This window comes from Choloepus didactylus, chromosome 7 (assembly GCF_015220235.1).
Source record: "Choloepus didactylus isolate mChoDid1 chromosome 7, mChoDid1.pri, whole genome shotgun sequence".
Taxonomy (NCBI): Eukaryota; Metazoa; Chordata; class Mammalia; order Pilosa; family Megalonychidae; genus Choloepus; species Choloepus didactylus.
In genome coordinates, this window is record NC_051313.1 from 128,441,256 (window position 1) to 128,468,113 (window position 26,858).

Sequence of the window (26,858 nt, forward strand, 5' to 3'; positions counted from 1 at the left end):
ACTGAGTTTCTCAGCTTTAGTCTTCTTTTCTAGTATGCAATCTAGGACTAATATTCAAGATTTTCAAGGAGGAATTATTGTTCTCTAATATTAATAATATTCTTGTGGTGGATAATTATTCCTGTTCTACAATATTAATACTGGAGTGTTCTTCCATTCATTTAGTCATTATTTATTCATTCTGATCATTGGCTTTCTGCCTGGCATTATGCTAGGGTGCTGAAGATACAAAGTTTTAAAAAGTGGCCCCTGCCTTTGAAGAGTGAAGGGTAGGGGTAAAATAGATACATAGATAAATAAGTGGCCCAAGGGAAGAGGCAAGCATTTCCACCTGGGGATGTCAGAAAAGGCTTCACAGAGAAGGTAGTGCTTAGGTCAAGCCCAGAGAGATGGGCAGATGTTCCTCAAGTTGGAAGGGCAGAGGGGGCAAAGGGGGGTCTTCCAGGTCAAGGAAGACATGTGAGTAGGACTGGGAGTACCTGTGGTCAGGAAGCTGCAAATAGCTCAGCAGTCCTTTATGTTTTCTATATATGAGAGCGTGTGTAGCATGGCAGTTCAGACTGTGGACTCTGGAACATGGGTCAAATCTCAGCTCTAAGCACTTACTGGATGCATGACCTTGGGTGGGTCATTTCACTTCTTAGGCCTTCAACTAAAATGGACATAATAATTACACCTATTTCCTAAGGTTGGTGTGAGAATTGAGTTGAAACATCCAGAACTGTACCTGGCACTATGTAAGTGTTAGCTATTATATATATATATTTTTTTCATTTTGCACATGCTTGACATTAATATAAATAGAATCATACCACTTATATTTTAATGAGACTTGTTTTAGTCGAGAGAATGTTTTTTAAATTCATCCATATTGATGCAAGCATCTGTAGCTCATTGATTTTCCCTATTAGTTAACTCATCATGCATATATACTTTCTCTCTCTAAGGTGATTGTGAACTTTGGAGAGCAGGGACTAGGTTTTCTAATTCCCTGCTTTCAAGGAGTCCACAGTGGTGTTTGTGATTTGTTCATTGAGATTACTAGCCGTGTTTCTAACAACTTTAGGGAAGCTAGGACGGAGAAAACCTTACTAAAGGTTATTGAGATTTTGTACGGAGCATGGTGACTGGATCCAGATTTCCTATACTCGGGTCTATTTAAATTAAGTTAATGTAGGTAATTAAGTGCAATCCCTTGACCAGAAACAGCATACAAAGAGGAATCAGAATAGGAGGTGGTGGAAGCTTCAGAAAGCAGGAAAGAAAAGGAAATCTAGAGAAGGGTGTTTCTCCAGCTGTCAGCCTCTCAGTATTTCTCAAGGGAAGCACTATTGGCATTTGTGGCTGGACAGTTCCCCCTTCCTCTTGTGCAACTGTCCCAAGCATTGCAGGAAGGCTACCATTCCTGGCCACTGAGCACCAAGACTCCAAATAACAGTAATACCCTTCAGTCATTGTGCAATCCCAGGCACTCCCACATTTTTTCGAAACTCTCTCCTGAGATGAATCCAGCTCTGGTAGAGAGCCACTGGAGGGCCCATCGAGACCCAGGCTGGATACTCTCTTTGTAACTCCCCACAACCACTGCTATAGGATGAAGACACAGCTGGTGCTCAATTAGCCCTCAATGACTGATCCCATAATTCCTCTAAAGTGGTTTTTTCTCACTGCTGGACTTCCCTTGCCCCATTTTCCATAGTCTCCTCTGAGAGAAGCTGGTGTGATTTCAGCATTTCTAACAGTGCAGTTATGGGAGGAGGAGACAGGTTCTCCACTCGGAAGGTAGCACTGAGTCTCTTCAAAACTGCTTAGGAAAAAATAAAGTTACCAGAAGACAGCACCAGTGGTCAACAGCACCTCGAGTCAACAGCCTCTCAACAATCTCCATTTGCATTTTCTGTTCTGACTGCCTGAGAGGTTTTATAACACAATTGAGAGCCCTGGGAAACCCCCAAATGAAGTTGCAGTATTACTCAGAGATTTGTACAGCCATACAGAATTCAGAACATGTTGGGTAATTCGATATGGTAACGCCAGCCACTGGTTCACACAGGAAAGCTCAGTGGTTACTCCTCCCTCTGGGAGGAACTGCCTTTTGTGTTACATTTTTTCCTTTCTCCTATAGTGATAAAGTCTAAAGTATTAGACTGAATAAATACTGTGAAATGGAAGTTGTTTGACCAAAACTAGTTATCTACATAGTGACCATAGATTTAATTGAGCCAACAGTAATCTAGATCTGTGTAAATTTGGTTTAAATGTTGTCAAGTTTCCAATCGCCAAATGCAAGAAGTTTGCAAAAAAGAAAATGCGACTGTAACTGAGTGAAATAAAATCTCTGTCCTCCAAATGCCTGCTTTGATTTAGCATAGTGGCTTTCTTTTCTTTTAGATAAATTGTCATTGAAGCAAAACCAAGATATGAGAAATGTGAACCCCTTCTCTTTCAACACTACCCATTGTGTTCGGATTCATAAGCAAGAAAGTTAAAAGCCCACCTTCCTCTTTAAGAAAATATGAAAGTTGTTGCTTTGAAATAGAATTCATTATGCTCAGACTTTAAGTGATATCTGTATTCAGATTCAATCAGATCTGCAGCCCTCTTCCAAAGAAATTCTTCTCGGTGGTGAGAATTACTCCACCTGGAATTCACTCTTCAAAAGCCTCAAGAAGCCTATTGTATGAATGAAGCTGCTTTCTTGAGAGCAGATGCGGAAGCTGCCCTCCGGAGCACTTAGGCAACCCAGGGGAAGGAAATCACCTAGAGAGGCCCTGTGGCTGCTCAGACTGCTTTTACTGCATGCCTGCTCCCTCTGGCTGACTGTCCTCTGCAAAATGCAGTTCCTGGAGGGCCAAGAGCTCTTGGTCGATGAAGATGACATTTTTGGTGAAGGTAAACACCTCTTTCTGTCAGGAGCCATTCTGGTTTACTTTGCTTTGCTTTGCTACTTTTGGAAACTTTTGCCTGTCACAGGCAAGGATTTGAGTACTTTGATAGGATGACAAGTAAGCATTCTGGATGCAATGGGGTTGCAGATAGATATTTAGACACTGAAGGAATACAAGGCAAAGAGAGTTGAATGATTCCTCCAAATATGGTATTGTTGTTTTTTTGTTTGTCTGTTTTGTTTTTTGAGTCACGACTAGCTAAAGGTTTAGTTAGATTAGAACTAAATCTTTCCCCTGGCCCCTCTTCTGTGCTCTCTCTTATGTAACATCTGAAAGGAGACAAATGGAACAGGAGTGGTCTTGTGATACCATATTACTTTGATCTGCACTTCCAGCCCCACCTCCTTTTCTCTCTCTCTGTATGGATTATTCACTTTTTCACTCATCCTCATTCTTATTTGGCACTCCTACTCTCTATTCCTTTTCCCTTTTGTTTTCCTTCCAGGCTAGGATGCTGAGGCTGTGGTAGCTTCCAGTACCCACTGGCACTGCTTAGTTATCCATTCTTTTTTGACTGCCCTTCCATAAATAGATCTATGGAGTGGATTCCACTTTAAGGGTTGCTCTTTTAAATGGTTATTCTAGTAATCAAGGGAGGTCTTGTTCAAATGTTGTATATGAAATTGGACCATAGGCAAGGGCTTTTCTAGAATTAGGAACTGCCCCAAATAAATGGCAATCTGGACTCAGGGACCTCATAAATTTGGTTATTTTCCATAATAAACCATATGAAAAACCATATCAAGTAATTTTTAAAAAGAATACCGGTAAGGTTTCTTGTGATTATCCAAGGCATACAAGTTCACTGTAGAAAAATTAAAAAGTATGAAATAGCATGATCAGAATCCCTTGTAATCTAATCATCTGGGAGTAACCACTGTTAACATTTCGATATCTGTCTTTCCATTATTTTCTCATAATCACTGAAATTATTTAAATCATAATTTGGGCGTTTATCACAAACTTAAATCAATTTGAAAAATATCTACTCAAGTTTTGTTACTGCTTACCAAAGTCTCAACCTATGGCTTTACTTCGATCAAAGGCATTCAGAGCCGCTATTATTTTGAAGTTTGATCAAAGTCTCCATTCTTCAGCTTTCACTTCTACTGAACTTTTTCTCTGATTATACCTATTTAGATATTTACTCCCTTCAGGACTTAAAAAAATGTTTGCAACCAAGAAGATAAGCTTAGATTGGATAATTTGGTAATTATTCACCCCATCTCTGGGAATGGCATTCCAAAATGCCCAGCCCTCATTTCTTTCATTGAAGGGATTTTTCTCTAACTGAAGTACTGCAGAGCACCATGTATGGATTGATGTTTCCATACCAGGTAAAAGGATTTTGTATGGCCCCACCATGAGAGGAAGCAGGGCTTGAAGAACCTGTAGGGTCTCTCGTGACCATTCATGAGTTTCATGAATGATTATTTCAATCTCAGGTGTCATGCTGTGAGCCAGACAAGATTCAGGTTCAAATTCTGGTTCTGCCGCTTACTACCTAGTTGAATTTGCTAAACTGTACCTTGGTTTCCTCAGTGGTGAAATGGGACAATAATACTGCAGGGTTGTTGTACAGATTATACTTCATAGTTGATTTGTGTTGCCCTTCACATGTGTGTATGCTTTATCCTTTCCAGATTGACTATCTCATTTAACTTAATCCATAAAAGGTTAGAGAGCAAATCTTTGCAAGTCCAACATCCAGTATTTCAGAGTTCTGACTCATGTTTGCCAATTTATGTGAAAACTCGCCCAGCTGATGCCTCATTTAAAAAAATCTCTGGGTGGAATAATAGTCAAGAACTTTAGCTCTGAAGTTGGACCGCCTGGGCTCAGCCATTATTTTACTCTGTGACCTTGAGTGGGTTACTTTATCTCTCTATGCCTCAGTTTCCTCACTTATAGGACTGGAAGCAGATCAAATGTCTTTATAGAGAAAGTACTTAGAATAGTGCCTAAGACATAGTAAGCACTCAATAGACACTAATTCTGACTGTGTATTCACAAAAATGGGTTTATAAAAATGGGTTAAAAAGTGGTTACTTTTACAGGGGATTCAGCAGAGAGTTTTTTCACGTCTTAGATTACCCTAGTATATTCAAAATAGGATTTATGTACAGAACTCCAACTTACACATAACCTTCCAGAGGTATGATATGGTAGAAATGCACTGAGCAAGGTGTCAGGAGCCTGGATTATAGCCCCTGTAATTATCCAGCTGGAGGGTCTTGGGCAACTCATTTAACTTCTTTCAGCCTCACTGAACGTCTAAAATAAGAGTGGTGTTTAAACATTCTCTGAAATCTCATTTTTAAAAACTCCAGCATTCTATGATTTACTCTTTTCTGCACAGGGGCATACATCTACCTGGAAGAATTCATGGTTGCTGTAGGTTCCATCGATGCTTTCAGCTCACTTATCACACCTGAGAAAGCAGAAAGCTTTTGGTACCAGGTTCCTCTAACTTAAAGAAAAGAAAACACCCTGGAGCTTGTTACTAGGGCAACCATACTTCTTTGCAATGGACATGTTTTTAAAAACCCTTTTCTCCTAAAGGAACACAAATACAGGTTCATTTGGTTAAAAGTATGTATAAACCTTTTAGGTATATGGGAAAAATACGAGTCATGCTCACAATATATTTCTTTTGACTGCCTTTCTGAGATCCTGTTCACTTCAGCTATTGTTTTCTGCAGTTAAAGAAAAAATTTCAAGTTCACGGAACTAAGAAGCATTGGTATGTGACTTTGCTTTTTTTCTACAGGGTTGCATATGGTTAGAGGAAGAGAGAAAGAAAGAACAGTCCCCTGCCTACTTACCACAAACTCCGATATTTATCATCTCTTCTCTCTTTCTCTCCCCACCCCCGCATATCTCTCTCTTTCTCTCTCTCTGTCTCTCACACACACACACATGCACACACACGCACACACGCGCGCAAACACACACACACACACACACCCTTAGGCTTGCTTTCCAAACAATGCCAACATCATCATCATCATGCCATTTAGAAAATGGTTACTATCAGGTAGACTATATTCTTTCTGGGTTGGGGGAGGGGATGACTGATTTGATTATCAAGGTATTGAAAAAACAGTAATTAGAATTAGAGGCTCCTTTCCCAATGTTGTTTCAAACATATCAATTAAAGGGCTGTCATCTGTTTTGTCACTGTGCCATCTCAATAGTCAATCTGGTGAATGTTAGTAGAAATAGCTGGATGGATAAAAATAGTGATGATAACTATAAAATGATGATGATGATGATGGTGGTGGTGGTGGTGGTGGTGGTGGTAGTAGTGATAATGATAAGGAAGAAAAAAAAGATGGACCATGCAAGTGGAGACTCTTGGCCGGCTTTCAAGAACAGAATCTGTGTGGGGAAGGAAATGGTTTGCCAGGTGGTGGTGGTCAGTCAGCATTTTAACAGCCAAAATTACTTTTTGGCACAACTTAAAGCTGCAATTGCTTCTTTCCTTAGAAACACAAGCTTTCACTGCATCCATTTTTAGCACTGCTCAGTAATCTCTTGTCAAGTTCAATGATTAGAATACTAAAACACTGTGATTTTATAGTTACGTGTGCAAAGCATTTCTCAGGCTCTTATATTCTCTGGACACTTTATTCCTTTTAAGATCTCCCTTCTAGAAAGACCACAGAGAACTGCAAAGCTTTTCCCAGATCTTAGAATGTCCCCCAGAGCTGGTGCAGTGCAGTGTAGCATAAAAATAACTCTCCTATCCTGGATTACTGTATGTAGGAAAGTTCCTTTAACCTCCCCAAAACAGGTGGACTCACCCTAACGGAGATGACCTGCCAAAAGGAAATCCACTCAACCACTAGCTTCCTTTTGCTCTTACAGAGCCTAACAGATGGTTGAAAATAATGCTACTCACTTTTGAACCAAACCCCTTTCTTTCCCCCAAGCCAGTGAAGTAAGTTAGCACTCTTTCCCTTTCCAAGGGCATTTCAACGTGAGAGAGCAAAATGATTGCAAACAACATTTTAAAAAAAAAAGTTGTAATCAGAACAGATGCCTAGTTTCTGTGTAGACTGCTTTTAAAGCAAAGGTAGGTTTTATTTTTTAAATAGATAAACATCTACAATCTGTTGTAATCTGATGTATTCTTATATTGTTTTCTAAGTTACATTTGCCCCTTCCAATATTAAAAGAAAGAAAAGATTAAACTAAGACTATGCACAAAACTTATAAATCCAGGAAGTTCAGACTGGTTAGGTCATATCCTCTGTGGAAAAGGTATTGAGAAATGGAAAATAAAAGTGTATGAGCCCTGGTGAGGAAGAGTTTATTTAGAGCATTTTGCTTGAGTATGCCATGTTTTATATCATATAAATATAATACATATTTTTAAGCTATGTTTGATCCTTCTCAAAAACCTACAGTCTGTCTGGGGTTCTTGAGTAGACCCGAAGTAAGGTGATCAGAGAAGGGGCAGAAAGAAGCCATCAAGATTGCTGGGATCACTTTCAACGATGGAATCGTGGATACGTGCTTTGATTGAAGTCATTTTCCCTACTTTATTTGTCACCGAGTCTGGAGCAAACACAGACCTCCCCACTGTAATTCATGCCTGTGTGACCTCTCTCTTGGATTCCTGCAAAACATTCTCTTCCCATAGATGTCTAGGAAGCTTTCTTTGGCTGGTGCCAAAGAGATGGTGTCATTTCAGGGGCACAAACTAAAATAGCACATTGCACTAAAGCTATGCAAGCTGTTTTGGCCACCAGTCCACTCCTCTGATTTATGATCATCAGTGACCTCAGAGTAACTATTTAGATCAGATCCACGTCAATAAAGTGGCTCAATATTACAAGAAAAGCATTTTAATCTCTATTTTTAATACCTCTGTAAACAGTCAGCAAAGTCTTAACTTTTTAGGAATCCTGTAAAATATACTTGAGTGTGTCTTCCATAGGGCTTGAGTTGGAAACTAAAAGTACATGCTTATCCATCATATATGTAGTAAAATTTTTTTAAAAGAAAAAGCAATGTATAGTTGTAATGGCTAAATTCTTAGAATAAATTGGGAGTATGCCCTTCCTCCTCCCTCCTTGGTAGAAGCCATTTCACTTATTTAAGCCCAGATATTTATTAAGGAGATGTTATTTATCCACTTAATTAGGCCTCGTATAGTAGACTGTGCTTAACAAGTATCAAGTTTGCTAAACTTCACATTTATTTTTGGATGACTAAATTTTGCCTATTAATTGTTTGCCAAATGCTCTTGTGTTTAAGATGTTTAAAATTAAGTTAATTACAGAAGATATTTTAAAAATTTTCTAAATTGTGGTAACATATATATAACATAAAATTTGCTGTTTTAACCAATTGTAAGTGGCATTGATTAATTTTACAGTGTTGGGCCACCTTCCATAAGTACAACTTTTTATCATCCAAAGCAGTGCAGAAGAGATTTTAAAGGAAAAGATGTTAGATTAGTCAAATTCAAAGGACTATTTCAAATACCAAAAGGACAGAGAAAAGTGGGAGAGGAGGGGGGAAAAAAGTGACTAGTCCTAGCAAATGAGAATGGGGAGAAGAAAACAAAACCAACATGCAGGTGTTGGTGGGATACTGGACATTTGTGTACTTCCTCAACATTCAATATGTTCCTCTGTTTACAAAGAGGTGCCCATGTCTGGGGACCCTGAAATGCTGAGGTCCCTGGCTCACTAGGAGGACACTGATTCCATAGCATCTGCACTCTCTGGAGTGAAGTAGGGATTCATAATGGATTTGAACCGTTTAATCCTTGTCAATAGACAAACCAGGTCATTTAAACTAAAAGAGCCACTTCACCTTGCACTGTGTAGACAGAGCAGATCCCATAGTCATCTAGAATTTCCCTTCAAGAAAAAGCAATCTGCTTGATCCTTCTTGGATATTCTTTCATTTTAAAAAAATTATTGCAGTATAGCTATAACAAAATTTCCCATTTTAACCATTTTTAGGTGGCATCAATTACATTCACAATGTTGGGTGAGTTACCATCACCACCATAGATATTTTTAAGAGAAAAAGTTTGACCTATGCGACGATGGCAATCAAAAGGCAGGCATAAGCCATTCAGACAGGGATACACAGGCACTCTTGGGAGAGTACACAGACAGCTTGAGGATGGAAGCTGGAACAGGGAGTGTGCTGGAGTGGTAAGGGGGGGATCTGTGCTGGACGGGAGTCTGTGGGTGGATGTGCATTGGTGGCAGCTCCCCACTTGACCTCCCTGTCTCTGGCTTGGAGCCCGCTGGGCTCATGGCACTAGAGCCACACAAGACCCCTTTCTGGGTGTCCCTCAGCAGATGCTTCAAATGTCCTATAGAGGCTGGGGCTGCAGGCTCCTGCTGGAGAGCAGGATCAGAAAGTCTGAGCTGTTCAGGTAGAAATACAGCTGTGCCAACCCTACCTCTGCCTGGAGTGGGATGGAGGATAAGCCACTGGTGTTTACAATCACTGCCCACTGGGGACACAGGCCATGGGAGGACAGGCCAGTAGAAGACAGGCCACAGAGGGAAAGGGAAAAAAAAAAAAAAAAGCAGGAATAATGGCAAGTTTTACTCCAAAAGGCAAATTAATAATAATTTAATTTATATTATGGTCATTCTTTCACACATGAACTTTCCATATATTACCTTTTTTTCATGCCTCAATTTGCTTGACAAATGCTTCAGGCAGAAGATACTTAAGGAGGCATTGATGGATGCAAGGTAAATTTTGAACCTTCAAATATGAAGGTGAGGATAATGTGAACTTCTGGGAGGGCAGGGTATCTCTTTTCCCAATTGAAGCAGAGGGAAAACCTTGTTTTCAAGATTGATAAAGATTTTCATTGATAGAAAACCTTGTAAACAGAAAACAAGATCCTGAAGGTATTTTATCTTCTGTATTATGAGGTTTAACCACAGGAAATAATCGTTTCTAAACAAAGTAAAGAGAAGAAAGAACAAGTTGCTGCTTTCTGGAAAGTGATGATGTTATGTCACCTTTCCAGTGCACATTTTTCCTTCTTGGTCTTTGGATCATCGAGAGTTAGAAGTTTAAATATTTATATCACACGACTCAAACAGCAACAGAGGAAGACCAGCTGGTTCCTTCTCTCTTGACTTCATGCTAAACTGTCCATTCAGTGTATAAAGTAATGTGCTAAGAAACAGGAAGAAAATAACAACTTTCATATGAAAAGTTGAGTCAGCTGGCTGAACAGTTGAAATTTTTTTTTTTTTTTAATTTTCTATTGGCATTCAGAAAGCTCTGAGAGGGAATAAATATGAAAACATTTCTATGGTGGGATTTTCTATCTATTTATAACCGCACAATGCAATGATAAAATGGTATTTAAAAGAGAAATATACTAAAGAATCAAATATGCAGATATGATTTGTGGAAGATGCTCTTACCTGTCTTCAGATAAATCACGACTAAGCTATTAGGAAAAACAAACTCTTCTCTTTCAACCCCTGGTTTTTATGTTGAGGGGTACCAAGGATGTCTTAGGGGAGGGAAGTGCTTCAGCCCCATATTAATCTCCATAAAAAACTAGAAAATAAAAATTTTAAATCTTAATGAATTTTTTAAATGATTTTTTTTAAGTCTTTTAAGAAAACTGATATTTTGAGTGATCTGCACTCTACCATTTGAGTAAAAATAGTGTGCTTGCTTTCAGATAGTGCCCAACCCTCCCTCTAACCATATTGCTGTACTAAGTACTTAGTTTACAGAAATTCTGAAGCTACCATTGTTTTTAAATCTTTGGTTTTTGCTATTCAGACTTTCGAACTCAGGTAAGGTAACATAGGAGAAAGAGCAGAAATTTGGACCTAGAAGAGCTAGTTCAAGTCCTACTTTAATTTGCTAATTGTTTGACCTCAGGCAAGTTACCTAACCCCTCAGAAGCTTCAGTTTCCTTCTTCCATGTGTGCATGGTGATAAATGATGGTGAGGTGATGGTGATGATGATGGTGATGATGATGGTAGTGGTGGTGGGGATGATGATGATGGTGATAGTTGGTGGTGGCAGTGATGGTGATGATGATCGTGGTGGTGTTGGTGATGGTGGAGGTGATGGAGATAGTCATGGTGATGATGGTGATGAGTATGGTGGTGGGGATGGTGGTGGGGATGGTGATGATGGTGATGGTAATAGTGGTGGTAATGGTTATGGTGGTGATGATGGCAGTGGGAATTGTGATGGGGGTGATGATGGTGATGGTGATAGTAGTAGTGGTTATGGTGATGTTGGTGGTGGTTTTCATGATGATTGCCCCTCAAAAAATTGCTGTGAGGTTAAAGGAGATAATATACAACTGAAAACCATTAAGGGCTTATTATATAAATGCCAGATATTATAAAACTGTGATTTTTCTCAGCTGTCCCAAATCTATACAGTTCCCTCTTCTCCTACTTCTGGCCTTTGTCACGGGAAGAGCTGACATATTTAAAGACACAAGTTGATTGGAGCAAAGCTGTTGAGACTACTCGCCTCAAATGCTTTCCTGGGAATATAGAGGTCCCTCTGGCTCATGAGTTAACAAGCCTGGCTGCTATCTGATCTCCACCATGTGACTAAGGCAGAGCTTAGAATAACCCCACTGCTTGGCATGGAATGAAATACATGATTTTGTACCCCTTTTTTATTGCTTTAACCAACCATTCTCCCTATGAAAATTCTTGGAGTATCAAAGAACAATATACACTGTAGGAGTATGCTTGTGGAGAGAGTCCCCTTGCCTTGTTCAGGAATTGTGCTTGTTCCAGGCTTGTTCTGGAAGTGGAGAAAATGGAGCATATCTTTAACAGTATACAAGACCTATTCCCTGGGTAAATATTTACTTGCGGTAAACACACCAACCAGTTACTGCCTCCCCCATCGCCACTTTACAGAGCTCTTTTAAAAAGGGGAATTGAGAAAGGCTGGGCTCTCTATATGTGTTAAAACATTTCTAATTTAAAGATAGCAGTCACTGACATTTTGAATTATATATATGTTACAGCATATTAGGGAAGTAATTGAAATTTTAAATGATGCTTCAACAATGTCCCCTCTAATGGTGTTTTGTTGTTTTTTTTTTTTTAATTCCCACTGCTTTCAAAATACTTTCTATGGTAAAACTTATTGGAGGAAATCATGATTGTCTGTTTTTGTATATTTGTGTATGAATATATTAAAATGTGCCCACAAATGTTCAGGAGGACAAACATCAGCCCAGTTGCTTAAAAATGTGACTTTTTTAAAGCAATCTATCAATCTGCTGTGAATTAATCAATAAATATGTATTGAGTACCACTCAGTAGAAGTTACAATCAGGGCACATAATGGGTCAAAGAGGCTGTGAATGATACCAGGGTGAGGTGTAGCAGGGTGGACCTACGATGGATCAATCCAAATTCTCTCCCAAATCTGGGAAGACAACCAATGAGGGGATCAGAAGCATCAACTTCTGTATGTGAAAAGACAACACATTTTATTATTTACAACATGGACTACAGCACAAAGGACAGAAGACACCCTGTGAGTCTTCTTAACATTGGCGATATGCCCAGAAAGAAAGATATTTATGCCTTTGTGACCTACCAGGTAATGCTGAAAAGTTTAGCAAATTACTCACAGTGAGTCAATAACTGTCTGCACTCTTCTTGGTGTAAGGCAGGGCTTGGCAAACCATGTCCTGCAGGTCAAATTCAGCCTGCTGCCTGTTTTTGTATAACCTGCAAAATAAGATGCTTTTTATATGAACATTTGCAATCAATTTGATGATAGGGCACACTGACCCTGAACCCCAATTAAGCAAAATGCTATCCCAAAGAAAAAGAATTAAATACTTCTTAGCAGGCCGGTAATACAACAATAACAACAACAAAAATGTGCTCAATCATTATTATTTACTTTGAAATCATTTAAATTAATTTGAAATTTGTCAACAAAAATGTATGAGAATTTGTTTTCTCTCTTGCTATATATAAGTATCTCAATAATATCAATTTTATCTCTTGGCCCAAGAAACCTAAAATATTTACTATCTGGGTCTTTACAGAAAAAGTCTGCAGACACCTGGTCTAGGACATCAATTTTCAAATCATTTTTATCTCTTAAGGTCATTGAGAGTTTCTTAACCATCCCTCCCTCTAGCCCTCCCCCTTGTCTGCTGGTAGGGTCTTATCATTGCTAAACTCCCCTTTTTAAGAGGATGTATGTCACCATATTACATTGCTGTGTAATCCCAGTTGATCTGGAAGGATGATGAAAAATTAATGGTCCAAAACAGAAAAGCAATACTAGAATGCCTTGGGGAGAGGGGGTGGGCGGGCAGGAGAAGGCAATGTCATACAAGGGAAAAACACAGAAAGACAAAAGACTTATTCTCGCAGCCCAAGATTAAGTATCTTCTTGGACAGTGAATTTGGTAAAAGAAGATGGAGCATAGAAGGTATCCAGGACTCTTCCCACTTAGACCTCTGGATTATTTCAAGGTACTCCTCTCCCCATTTGATTCTTTGGATTCCTACATGTCATCCCAGATTGACAGCCTCCGAGTCTTGGAGCCTTTGGACCTCCTTGGAATGAATGACTGTTGCATGAGCATGCCTCGGGACTATCTTCTTGGTTTTTCCATGGGCTGTTCTGCATCTCCCTATTCACCAAGGAGTGGTGGTGCCAGGCATCAGGAAGCATCTCCCAAAGAAACAACAAATTGGAAATACATTACCTTTACATTGGGAGATTACATGGGATTAGAAGAGCTTTGATCATCCCCAAACAGTGCTGGCTCTTGCCCGCAGCCCCAGGTCCCATAAGGCAGACCAGCATGTGTCTGCTTGGCCTGCATGTTAATTCAAGAACAAGGAAGCCTTTTCAAAACAGCCGCAACAGGAGAAAGCTTAAAGCACTGCCACACACACCCATGCACATTTAGTGGGGGACACTCGGCTCCTGGTTGCTAAGCATTTCGAGAAGCAAGAATGTCTAGCTTTATTAGGCATCTCTGAGTAGTTTTAACTTGCTTGAGGGGAAAAAGTCTTGCTATTAAAAAGAGTTACAAATGGATACACCAAAAAACCAGGAAAGATCTCGGAAATTCTGCAGGGTAGTTGCTTTCTCTTTCTCTTGAGCCTATACTTTATAGTCGGGAACTGAATTTCCACATGAGCTGACTCTGATCAAAGCTAAGCATATCTGACATAATCTTAGAGTTTTCTTCATAACAGGACTGTAGAGTTAGGTATGGGAGTTCTTTCTACTAATTTCAGCCTAGTTGAGAATCAGTTTTAGGATCTCCGCATAAATACATCAAAATTAGCACTTACTGAGCTTCCTTTAAAGAAGAATAACAAAATGAAAAGATATGGCCCCTGAGGAGTTTATGAGCTATTAAGACCCATAAGGTTTGTTTTGTTTTGTTTTGTTTCATTCATTTAACAAATATTTATTGAATGTCTACCATGTGCAAGGTTCTGTTCTATTTTGGCTCTGGGTTTTAGTGGAATACAATGAAGTCTCTGCCCTTGTGGAGTTATATTCTAGTGGAAGGAGACAGGCAATAGTCAAATACTGTTAACAAGTAAAAATACAGTGCATCCAATGGAGATAAGTGTTGTGGAGAAAAATAAAGCAGGATGAGAAGGATAAGGCATGGTGGTCAGGGAAGGTTTCCCTGACAAATGGCCAGCGACTTGAAGGAAGTGAAGGACTGACCACATGGAGGTCGAGGAGAGAGTGTTTCAGAAAAAACAGGAAGCCAATGTAGCCAGAGGGCAGTGTGAGCAGGCAGAGAACCATAGAAGATGAGATCAGAAAGGTTTCTGGGGTGTAAAGCCTTATAGGCCACTGTGAGGATTTGAGTTTTTACTCTATGTGAGATGGGGAGCTATTGGCAGGCATTGGGCAAAGGCACATAATCTGATTTACCTTTCAAAACAATCCCTCTGGCTGTTGTGTTGAAAATAAAGAAGAGGGGATTGGGTGTAAAAGGCAAACACTGGAAAGCCAGTTAGGAGACTCTTGCAATAGTCCAGAATAGAGTTGATAGGCCCTTACCAGGCCTGATACCAGGAAATCCATAATGTTTTCTGATGGATTGAATATTGAAGGTCAGGGGGAAAAGTAGCCAAGCGTGACTTCAAGGCTTTAACCTAAGCATCTGGAAGGATGGCTTTGCTCTTTGCTGAGATGCTGAAAACTGCAGGAGGAGCAGATTTGGGGGTGGGCATTGTAGTGGTGGGGAATCAGGAGTTTAGACAGATAAGTATATGGAATAAATATATATAAATAGCATACACATAAATATATTTTTATATGTATAAATACATAGAATAAATAGTAAATGGTAGATACTTAATGAAATTTCACTTCAAGTACCCAGAATAGTGGCACTCAGGAACCAACCTGTTGGAATGTTGACTATAAAGCAGCAAATATTCAAGAGAAGATGATTCTTAGATTAATCTCTAGCTTATGGGGATTGGCCTATATAACCTATATGGGCTGTTTCGTAAGACCAGGAATTAAGTAATACATGGCCAACTGTTCACAAACAACAAAGGGAGGTTAAAGGAAAGATCGAGGAGAAGGCCTGGATTAACCCAGAAAGGCTTTCTGAAGGTGAAGATTTGAAGGAGGGCTTGGCATCCTTACGGGCACTGCTAAGATAAACATGAGAATTATGGAGAAGCGCCTATGAACTCTCCATATTTACAGAACTTCCTGCATTCATTTGATGCAATACACTCTAATTTAAAATGCTTGCATTTCTTGGCCTTTTGCTCCAAGGCTGGACAGTCATAGAATCTCAGCTAGAAGAGATCCGGAGACATTTTTGGTCTATCCTCCTAATATTAGGCAGGCAAGAGTGCTGTCCCATTGCTAAACTCCCTTCCTTTTTTCCCTTTCCCCCAAAGATTTATCAGACTCCCTCAGTTACACATCCATTTAACAGTCAACGACTAACAGAACGTTCTCTTTTGGCTCATATTCCACAAACTATGTCTTCAATTATGTTTCTTTATCCTAATCTTAGGGAAAATTGTTCTTCCTCCCATGAGAGAGTTTTTCTTGTCCTCAAAAACCATTATAAGAACACGTTAACAAGCCAGGAACTCTTCAAACACTGAAATAGCCAGTGAAATATTTTTATTCTACCAGGCACTTGAGCTGAATAACGTCTCTACTGCCAACAAGGGGACAAGTGTATTCTGGGTGAAGAGGCCCCGATGTCAGTGGATTTGGATAAGATACAGGGGCACGCGGCCTAACAGCTGTTGAACTTGAATTCCTCTGTGAAGGCAGCACCCGGGGCTAGAGGCACTTCTCAGAGAGGCCTGACTGCATTCTGCTCTTCTAGAACCTGCCAATGCTGAGTGATTATCCTCATTCTGACTAGGCCGTCATCTTGGGTGCAGAGAACAAACGAGAGCAGGTGTTCACATTTATCTTCCTCCAGGAGCCCCTTGAGGCTCGTCGGGGGAGGGCCATGTGAAGGATGAGGTTGAAAAAAAAAGCGCCTCCATCTCCCCCACTCTTATTCCTGCCAGCCGACAGCTGCTTCAGCCTCTTTCTGCTTCTGCTAATGAAAACATAACCAGGATTCAATAAAAGATATTTAACACTAGGGATTCCTTGGAGAAGCCACTTTCTTTGGAGGTTTGCTTAAACCAAATCACTTGGATTTGTTGCCATTCCTGTGAAATTTTCATGCACTGCAGCCTGAGCATGAATGACCTATTTTGAATGTGACAGCCAATTACACATTGATGGCATGAATAATTTATTAGGTGTGAGAGCACTGTCAACGTAGTGATATTACAGCTGCCTTGTCTGCCTGGCTAATTATGGAAGGTGACAGTTCTCTGTCCCATTGTCACAGCTCCTTTCCAAAGCTGCCGGGGACTGGGACGGGGATTGCGTGTGAGCCCAGAGGAAAGAGGGGAAATGGGGCCAAGAACTGGTTCCTGCTACCAAAGAAGGCTTTGTGGGCTGAGCAAGCGGGTGTTGCAGGAATCAGCTTTCCACTTTTTCACCTCTGCAAAGCAAAACTGTGAAAGGCCCACAGGGATGGATCTGGTATCCGAATCCCAATTTTGCATAAAATGTATGTTAGTAGGGAGAGGTATAGACCATGAATGGGTGACTTAGGAAAGAAAGAGGCCTTAATGGGTCCCCAGGGCTAGCAAGGCTCCCTAATGGTTTCCAGGCCCGCTGGAGGAGCATAAGGCCCTTTTAACTCGCAGCTGGATTCACAGCCCAGGGGCAGGATGATGAGACCTGCTGAGAGAGGCAAAGAGAGCATCCAGCCAGGAGGAACCCTGGTTATGGCTTCAGAAGCTGTTCCCCGTTTTTTTAAGCTGCCTTAATACCCCTAGGTTTGCTGGAATAGTAGTGGACAGCTCATTTAACCTCTCTGAGATTTCAGTTTCACAGGTAAATTGGGATCTAAAATAACGTCCATGAAGATTGTGAAGGTTAACAACCAGTGGCAAGGCTTTAAGGAATGGGGCTTTCTGGGCTTGTCATTCCTATTAAAATGACCTCCTGAAGTTAACTGTCTGAACTTCAGGAATTAGGGAGGGGACCTTTGGAAAGATCTTTGCATAGTTGGGGGTAGAGAGAGGGAAAGGAATTAAATGGGATAATGTACAATCATGTCTCTGGCCTCAAATGGAAAGAGAAATGAACATAATTGAAGGAGTTACCTAAGGAAGAAATATGTTAAAATATGAACGAGTGGATAAAAGCAGATTTTTAAATATTTTCAAGAATCAATAGTCATTTATTAATCTCTTATTGATGTATCAATGAGGGCACTGACAGAAAACCAATGATACTCTCAAATTAGAATAATTCAAGGAGGGTTTGGTTACAGAGATGAATTTCGAAGGTATGGAAAGAGTGGGTGAAAACTACAGGGACTGTCAGAGCTAGGAGCAGCTGCACTTTCACCACTGCTAGGCCCAAAGGATGGGAGAGGAAGAGGTTGCAAGAACCTGTGAGGAGAGAACTGTATAGAGTGGGCCTCCTTGGGAAGGGCAGTTGTCTTTTATGGAGGAACACAGCCAGCCAAAGTGACCCCACAGGGTTGAGCCTGGGAATGAACATCCTGAACTCACTCCCTGCCTTTTCTCCCATATCCTTGCCAGGCTCCTCATTGACCAAACCCAACTAGACATCATAGGGCAGAGTCCCTACGCAGGGTCCCTGCAGGTGAGCCCCCAAGGCAGTGAGCAGGATGGAGAAGAGTGGAGAGTGGACAGAGAGGAACAATGTAAGATGTCCTCATGCTTGGGGCTGCATTGGGCCCAGGAATACAAGGACAGATCAATCACAGTGTCCCTGCCTTCAGGAATATTTCCCCTGATAATGAGAGAAATAGGAAGAGAATTATGAATTTAGGACCTAAAATCAAGTACCAGGCATTGCGCTAACACAGAAATTGATAGTTTTTGATCACTTCTACATTTGTCTTGAATTCTGTTATACTTATTTTAATATCATTATGCAGTATTACTTACTGAATTAAATTTATGCATACCTTCAGCCTATGGGGTTCATTAGCTGTAGGCATTTGTAAAGTTAACATTCTGCCAAAATTTTTGTCAGTCTAGATCAGTAGTTCTCCAAATATGATCTGAGGGTTTCCTGAGACCCTTTCATGGGGTCCCTGGGATCCTCAATAGTTTTTAAAAGTTAAATGATTTCCTGGGACCAACAAGTGTGAAAACTGCTGGTTTAGATTGTTACTGTGTAAATAGGTCTTGGGATAGAAAAATTGGGAATCGCTGGACTAGATTATGTTGAAGAAAATGACATCTATATTTAACATAACAATGTATGAGAAATCCAATCTGAAGTGTCTGGATAGAAGGGGATTGTTTGATATAGTTAGGGCATGTTTTATTTCCTATCAACTTTGAACATTTCGGTATCTTCTATGCATGCAGTCTTCCAGGTCATTTGGGGCTGAAGCTAGAAGTAGGGGAAGAAGTGGGGATGAAGAAGAAGGATTGGGGATGTGTGCCTGAGTTCAAAAGGCTGACTTTATCACCCTGGGACATTCATTCCTGAGATGTACTAAAATGCTAGGGTGTTGGCCAAACAAATTTCCCATTGTGCAAGTAGATATGTATGACAATGGTAAGGAAACAGCCTGAGATGTCTACTCCCTTGAGGACCTTATCATCCATACCAGACATGAATGAAGGAAAATGGGGTCTTGCTCAGCAGTTCAGAGGCCAGTAAGCAAGACCCAACTGGCAGTTGTCAGATTGCAACAGGCTTCTGCAGATGCAGCTCTGATGCCAATAAATACAGCTCTGTTATGCTCTTTTTCCAGGGTAAAAGGTGACAGAAGCCAGCAGGGGCAGTGTCTGCTGTCATTCCTCATTCAGTCAATACTTACTGGCCATCCTCTGCACCCATTACTATAGAGCTTACTATACTTTAGGTTGTAGAAAGCATAGTTCCTGATACCAAGGAGCCTATAAACTAGTGAGGAGAAGTTTACCGTGTATCTTACAACCGAACAAAGGTATTTGGTCTGTATTCAGGGGGCACAGTGCTTCCAGGACTGGAGAGGAGGACTTGGGTAGAGCATGGAGAGCAAAGGGAACTGTCATGAAGGAAAGAGTGTTGGAGCAGGGCTTTGTAGGCAGGCAGGAATTTTAGACACTCAGAGTAGGAGGAAAAGTGATGGGCAAGGGGTCAGCAGAGAATTTTCAGGCGAAGGAAATAACTGAGCTATAAGATGGGAGCAAGAATCATTACAGACAGAAGGAAACTTGAAGATTAGGTTGCCAACCCTTCATTTTATAGATGAAGACACTGAGGTCCACAGAGGTTGAGATGCGTCCTAAATTCTCAATCAGAAGAACCAGAATAGAAGCCAAGTGTCTTGACTCTGAGTCCAGGACTCTTTCCAGGGCTGTTGCCTGGACACTGAGCACAGTAGAAAATGCCAGAGCATTGCAGGGTGGTGGAGATCCTACTGGAAAGGAGTCTGGAACCACAGAGCAGTGTCTAGGGGATTGGGCACTCATTTGGATCTCATCCAGACCAGTGTTTCCCAAAGTGTGTTCTAAGACTACTGCACCAGAGCCATCAGTGTGCTTATTAAAACAACAGACTCACAATGGGGGGGGGGGGAGGTGTGTGATCTGAGAATCTGCATTTTAATCTCCCTCACAGAGTGACTGGAATGCGTTTCATAAATTAGAAAATTAAAAACAAAGAGAGGGGAGTGAAGAGAGCAATTGGTCAGAGCAGCAAATAGAGAATTCAACTGATATGAGCAAAGTAGAGGTAGAATTATAGTATTAGGAAGGAGTTCAGGAATCTTAGAACTGGCAGTATGCCAAGCCATGAATTGGCCATTCATTTGCGTGGCCATATGACTATAGAGGAAGGTCATAAGAACCTTTGAAGAACCCGAAGGAACTTCCAAATCAGTGTGTTAGATTTGCTATATTAGACATCGCAGTTATAAAGAGAGATTAGATCTCAGTTGTGTCTGGCTCCTCTCTCTGGGCTTGGATGATGAAGGGGAGGGTCATTCAGCATTACCAGTGGGAGAGGTTGGAGTGGGCGTAACTGTCCAATGGTTGTGGAGAAGGCCACTGAAAAGTTTCCTTTCTGCTCGGTCTACATCCCTACTATATAGTTTAAGAGTAGTCAACTAGACCAAGAGTAGAAGCCCAAATCTACCAGCATCACAGGCAGAAAGTAATAGAGAAATATGAATGGATAGGGGTCACTAGATATATCCAATATGTCTAAGAGGACCTTCCAGTTAGAGCATCAACTTTACTTCATAATGGCAGTGCATCTTCAGGCATGTTCCAAGTTCTGTATTACATACCTGAAGGTCTAAATCAAGAAGCTAAACTGGTTGCATTTCAGATGTTCTTCACTTTCTTTGGGTGAATTGTGCATTCAGTAGGATTGACTGGTGGTGGAAAGAACAGTCAGGCTGGCTTGGATGATTCTGTTCTTTGACCAAAGACTAGCTTTAAAAATGTCCATGAGAGGACAGGATAAAGTTGAGTTATTGAAAGAGGCCATTTTCAGTGCTACTGAAGTACAAACACCCTGTCTGATGGTACCAAAAGTAATAACACTTCCCATAGCATCCCGTACTTCCTCCTTCACAACACTCATCTCACGCATTTACAGCTGTCCTCATCGCCGGGCTCCATGAGGCATGTTCTGCGACTATTGTGTTTACTAATGTGTCTCCTGCCCTTAGCAGAGTGCCTAGCCCCGGAGTCACACTCAAATTATCTGTTTAAATAATAGCTATCATTTGTACTTATGAGTGTTTTTAATTAAAATTGACATATAAGGAAAAAAAAAAACAACTTGCTTTAATCTGTTTCTCCTTTGGAGGGTGCCATTCCTTTCTACTGGTGTGAAAGAACAACAAACTTGCTAGGCAAGTTTTTTATGATACCCCCATTCCCAATCCCTGACAAGCACTGGTCTTTACTATTTCCCTGGATGAGGTTGCAAGAGCTCAGCCAAGGTATGCTTGAATGCTTTGCTCACTGACATTTTAGGGATGGAAGGAATCCTGCTTAGGCAGTAGCAGGAACCCTAGAAGAAAGCAAACAGCATTATAAGAGAGAGTGGGGACAAGGAGTAATTAACTGCTCATGACCACAGCAAGGGATACAGTTTGAGAGGCAATGTGAAGAACTTTGGAGTAAGAGCCAGGAGACCTGGGCTCTGGTGTTGTCTCTTCATTTGGTTGTGTGACCTTGGACATGTCATTTAACCTCCCTAGGATTTGGACAAGACAATCCAATGAGGATTGTGTCCTCGTTGTTTTGACCTGTGGTGCCTGGGCCCATTCACTCATTTATCTGATCTCGAGGATTGTGCTAGGAACTAGGGGGCTACAAGATCACCCAAGACAGATCCCATTGCCAGGAGCTTCCAATTCAAGGAATGAAATTGGGCCTGTAGGGCTCTTCACCCTCTCTACCCCACACACTGTGCTCCCTTCCTGAGAGAGCCAGCTCAAGGAGGATTGCAGCTTATTGAACCCTTTTATTCCTCTTCATAGCTTTGGCCCCAAATCCAGAATGATGAGTAGGGCAACCTCAAGGGAAATCTAAAGGCAGCAGCCCAGGGAACCACTTCCATGCTTCTCTTGTTCCTCTGGCCTCTACCTCTGCATGTATACACCCCTACATTTATACCCAAGCCTCACAAAACACTCCACAGCCAAAAGGGGAAGGTGTTATTGTAGTAACATATATACAACCTAAAATTTCCCCTTTTAACCACATTCAAATATATAATTCACTGCTATTAATTATATTCACCATGTTGTGCTACCATCACCACCATCCATTACCAAAATATTCCATCACCCCAAATACAAACTCTGCATAATTTAAGCATTAACTACCCATCCCCTACCCCCAACCCAGCCTCTGGTGACCTAGATTCTAGTTTCTGACTCTATGAATTTGCTTATTCTAATTATTTCATATCAGTGAATCATACAATATTTGTCCTTTTGTGTCTGGCTTATTTCACTCAACATGATGTCTTCCAGGGTCATGCATATTGTCACATATATCAGAACTTCATTCCTTTTTATAGCTGAATAATATTCCATCGTATGGCTATACCACATTTTGTTTAACCATTCATCTGAAAACCCAGTTCTCCCAGCACCAGTTGTTGAAAAGACTATTATTTCCCAATAGTGGGTGTGAAATGTTATCTCATTGTGATTTTGATTTGCGGTTCCCTAATGGCTAATGCTATGGAGCATCTTTTCCTGTGCTTTTGGCCATTTGTATATCTTCTTTGAAGAAATGTCTATTCAAGTCTTTTGCCCTTTTCTAGTTGGGTTGTTTATCTTTTTGTTGTTGAGTTCTAGGATTTCTTTATATTTTCCGGACATTAAACCCGTATCAGATATATGCTTTCCAAATATTTTCTCCCATTGTCTTTTCACTTTCATGATAAAGTCCTTTGATGCACGAAAGTTTTTAATTTTGATGAGGTCTCATTTATTTTTTCTTTTTTTGCTTGTGGTTTGAATGTAAAGTCTATGAAGCCATTGCCTAACACAAGTCCTGAAGATCCTTCCCTACATTTTCTTCTAGGAGTTTTCTTATATTTAGGTCTTTGATCCATTTTGAATATGGTTTGGGCTGCTTGTATTCCAGGCCTGAGGACCCAGTCTCCCCACCACAATAGGATGCAGGTATTTCCAGGGTTGACACAGTCTCCTGGGGTGTTCCTTTTGGTCAGTGTCTAAACTCACTGATTCTTACCAATTCCCTCACAAAGTAACTAAATCCCAAGTTGGGCAGGGGTGGATGCACCTCACAGTACTGTTTCATATAACACATTCTAGGTACATCATTTATTCTGTATGGTGGCTTTACAGATGAAGAAACTGAGGCAAGGGCTCTAGGTCCTATAAGACTCCCAGTATGATAACTCTCCCAAAAGGCTCTTTTCCATCTTCAAAAGGACCTTTATATGGAATGTTTTTTATTTTTTATTTTTTTGACTGACAGACCCACAGCATACACCCTAAAGGGAAGCTTTATGTATAATTCAAATCCACCAAAACAAAACAGAAAACAACTCTGTTTTCCCCCATTATTATATAAGATCTCTGTCCAACCAAGCACTGGTGGACGGCGACACAAAGCAGCCCTTCCCCGAGCCGAGGGGCTTTCCAGAACAACTTTTGCAATGAGCAACGGAAGTCTCTTACCCCCTCTCCCCTGTCCATTGTTTTCAAGGCACAGCCTTTGTTAGAGATCCCAAAAGATTAGCTGAAAGGGCCCTGCCTTGCCTGGTTTCCCCCTACCCTTTCCCTCTCAATGGCTCTATCCACCGAGCTCGCTCCCCAGCGCGGATTCCATGGATAGTCAAAGCTGCAACACAGCTAGTTGCAAAGGAATCTGGCGTGCCCAAGATCAGCTGGAGGCAGGCACCAAAGCGCAGCCTCCTGGAGTTGGGCTAAAGTAACTGTCAAGCAGCTGTCTCCAGCAGCCCTCCCTGCCTGCACAAGTGACGCCGCCAGCCCCCGCTGCCGCGCCTCCCCCTCCTCGCGGTTCCCCGCCCCTCCGCCCGCTCCGCGGTGCTGGCTGCGCGCTCCGCCACCCTCGCGCCCGCGGGACCCGCAACTTCACCGCCCGCCGCAGCTGCGGGCAGCGGACGTGGGAGGGCAGCGGGTGCCGGGGACTGGGCGCAGGGACCCCACTGCTTCCCCCGGCCTTTTGCCGCTTCACCCAAGAGAGGAACTCCGGCTGTCAGCAAAGCCGGAGGTGCGGGCAGTCCAGAGCACTACATTGGTACGGAGGCTTTTGTATGCCAGAGGAGCCCTGAGTGTCCCCTGTCATGACAACGAGCCTTCGTCTTTAGGTAGGTGAAGCTCAGGGTTTTTGTTTTTGTTTTTTTTTTTTCTTTTTCGCCTATGATTTTCCTTACAACCAGTGTGGGGGTGGGGATGTTCTCGACTTCAATGAGCCTTGCATATGAAGGCTCTTGGGATTGGAGCATCGCGTCTGTTTCGTCTGCCCTGGAGGGTTCGGGCATCAGGTGCCCGAAGGGTAGAGCTGGAAGTTGCTGAGCAAAAGGGGCACACGCATTTTTTGCAGGCAGTGTTGAGGGATGCCGGGTAGAACAACGGGTAGGGAGCGCCGTGGCAGTGCCTGGGACTGGGGCATTTCTGGGGCGGGGAGGGGCAGGTGCGAGCGCTCCCAAATGGGGATCCTCCGTGACCCCCAATGGCCCCCTGCCACCGAGCGACTTCGGGCAATCTCAGCGCCGAGGAGGGAATTCTGCTCCGGGCCCGGAGCACGGTCTCGCGGGTCCTAACTTGCCCCAAGGCGGACATCAGCCCGGCTTGCGCTTGGCTGTGAACCAGACCCTTCCCACCGTGTCTGAATTCCAAATTAAGAAGGGGGGGATGGGAGTTGGGAGGAGGGACAGGAAAGGGCAATATGTTGCGTTGATTCCTAGCTTGTGTCTGGAAAGATGAGGGGGTGGGGGGATAGACCTGGGGACAGGACCACCCTGGCAGGTCTCCGTGGCGCAGGAAGGGCCTGGAGAAGGGAAGCTTCTGCAACTCTGTTACCCATAGGCTATAAACCCCTGTCTCCCTCGCCAGGGGTTGGGGCGAGTGGATACAGACTCGTCACTTTAGAAGGCAGTGGGTGCTGTTTGAAATCAGACAAGTGGAAGCTATCCAGGTGTGAAGGTGGCAGAACCACGTGCGGGTCCCTCTGAACCGCCATCAGATTCAGGAGCAAGAGAACAAGTTGAAAACCCAGAGGACGGTGCTGATTCTGTTGGGTGCAGGGCAGAGGGAAGATCCACAACTCAGAGGCTTTTTTTTAATATTGGAGAGACCTCCCCGTTGACCAGGAAAATGCTTTAGTCTTTTTATCAGGGGAAATGCACTCTCATGTCCAGGCACTTGGCTGAAGTTCTAGGATTGTGTCTTATCATTGCCCCCAGCCATCTCTACAGGGCTGGGCATATTCTGTATGTGTTTGCCCCATTGTTACCTGACAGGCATTCGTTTCTTCCTTTTTGTTTTCCATCAGGTTTATGTGGCTCTAAGAATGTACCCCTCCTCCTTCCCCACCCCTACCCCAGTATTCCTACTAGCTGATTTGTCTACTTCCTCTCATTTGGACCTGCCTCTGAGTAACCCCACTAATACTGTCTACCTCCATTGTGTCTCCATCAAACTGTGTTTTAGCAGCTGTCACAGGCGAGAGGGATAATAGCCTTGAACTCTCCAAGAACCAGCATCATCCCGGCTATTCTCCTGTGGTTAATTAGGAAGCAGTCAGTAGCTATTCAGAAGGAACAAATTGCAGAAGTGTGTCTACTTAGGGTAGAGGTGGCTTGAGGAAAGGGACTCTCCCCATCTGTTCCCAGCCCAGCCCTCAGGAGGAGCCTCCTGCATCCAGCCGCCCCCTTCAGTTGAGATGCTGTCAAATCATGGCTTTTGCCCAAAAATCTACTGCATCCAAATATCTGAAAACCTGGACACCGGAGAATCTGTTTAGTAAAAACAGGCTGCATATGTTGCTTTTCCAAAAGACCCCAATTGGTGTTGCTTCCTTCTTCCTCTGACACACTAATGTGAGATTTTGCTTTGACTGTTTTATCTTCTGTGTAGATATAAAGAAAAACCAAGCTAGAGAGGGACTTGCATAAAATTCTGAGTACCCAAACACAAACTCCAGAAATGGCTCTTCTTCCTTGTGTTAATTGCAAAGTAAAATTATTTCCAGCAGAGAAGGGACCCATCCCCTTTCAAGGGTGACCTGGAGAAGCAGGGGGGCTGGAGAGGAGATGTTTATCTCTAGATGTTGGTACCTCAACTCACATGAAAATTCCCCACTGATGGGGCCTGCAGATGATTGCCAGGTGTCCTATCCCAAATTTGAGGTCATTAAAATGGTAACATCCCTGCTCTGATAAAAATCCACAGCCCAACTGTGATACCAATCACACGCCCACTTTTAACAGTAACCAAGTCACTTCCCTGTTATATTTTTATTTAATTCACAGATTATTAGTTCACTCCTCTGAGACAAGAGACTAACACACAGAAAGAGGCAGTTGTGGAAGGTGAGCAGTGCAGCTTCTACATTTCACATTAGATGCTTGGATTGTGCAGACGACAGTCCCTTGAGTTGAAGGGTTTGCAAACTAGCGTTTGATTTGACTGTTCATTTTGTTTAATGGGCTGTCTTGTTTTTATTCTGAAAAGAAATCAGAAGGCTTAAACCATTTTGTTGCTTTTCTTGGGGAGGAAGTGGTGGTAGAAGTGAAAGTCATTATTTATACAATGGGTGCTCCTCAGGGCAATGGCAGATCTGACTTTCCACTTGGGCTTCCTCTGCTCT

General features: G+C 42.1%; 1 protein-coding gene across 1 annotated transcript in view; it reads left to right on the forward strand.

The window, feature by feature from the left end:
* The first annotated feature begins 23,911 nt into the window (after positions 1-23,911).
* RIPOR2 (RHO family interacting cell polarization regulator 2) overlaps positions 23,912-26,858 on the forward strand; it is a 98,153-nt gene continuing 95,206 nt past the window's right edge. The window contains 1 exon segment of the mRNA XM_037842533.1: positions 23,912-24,354. The gene's annotated coding sequence lies outside the window, so the exon portion shown is untranslated.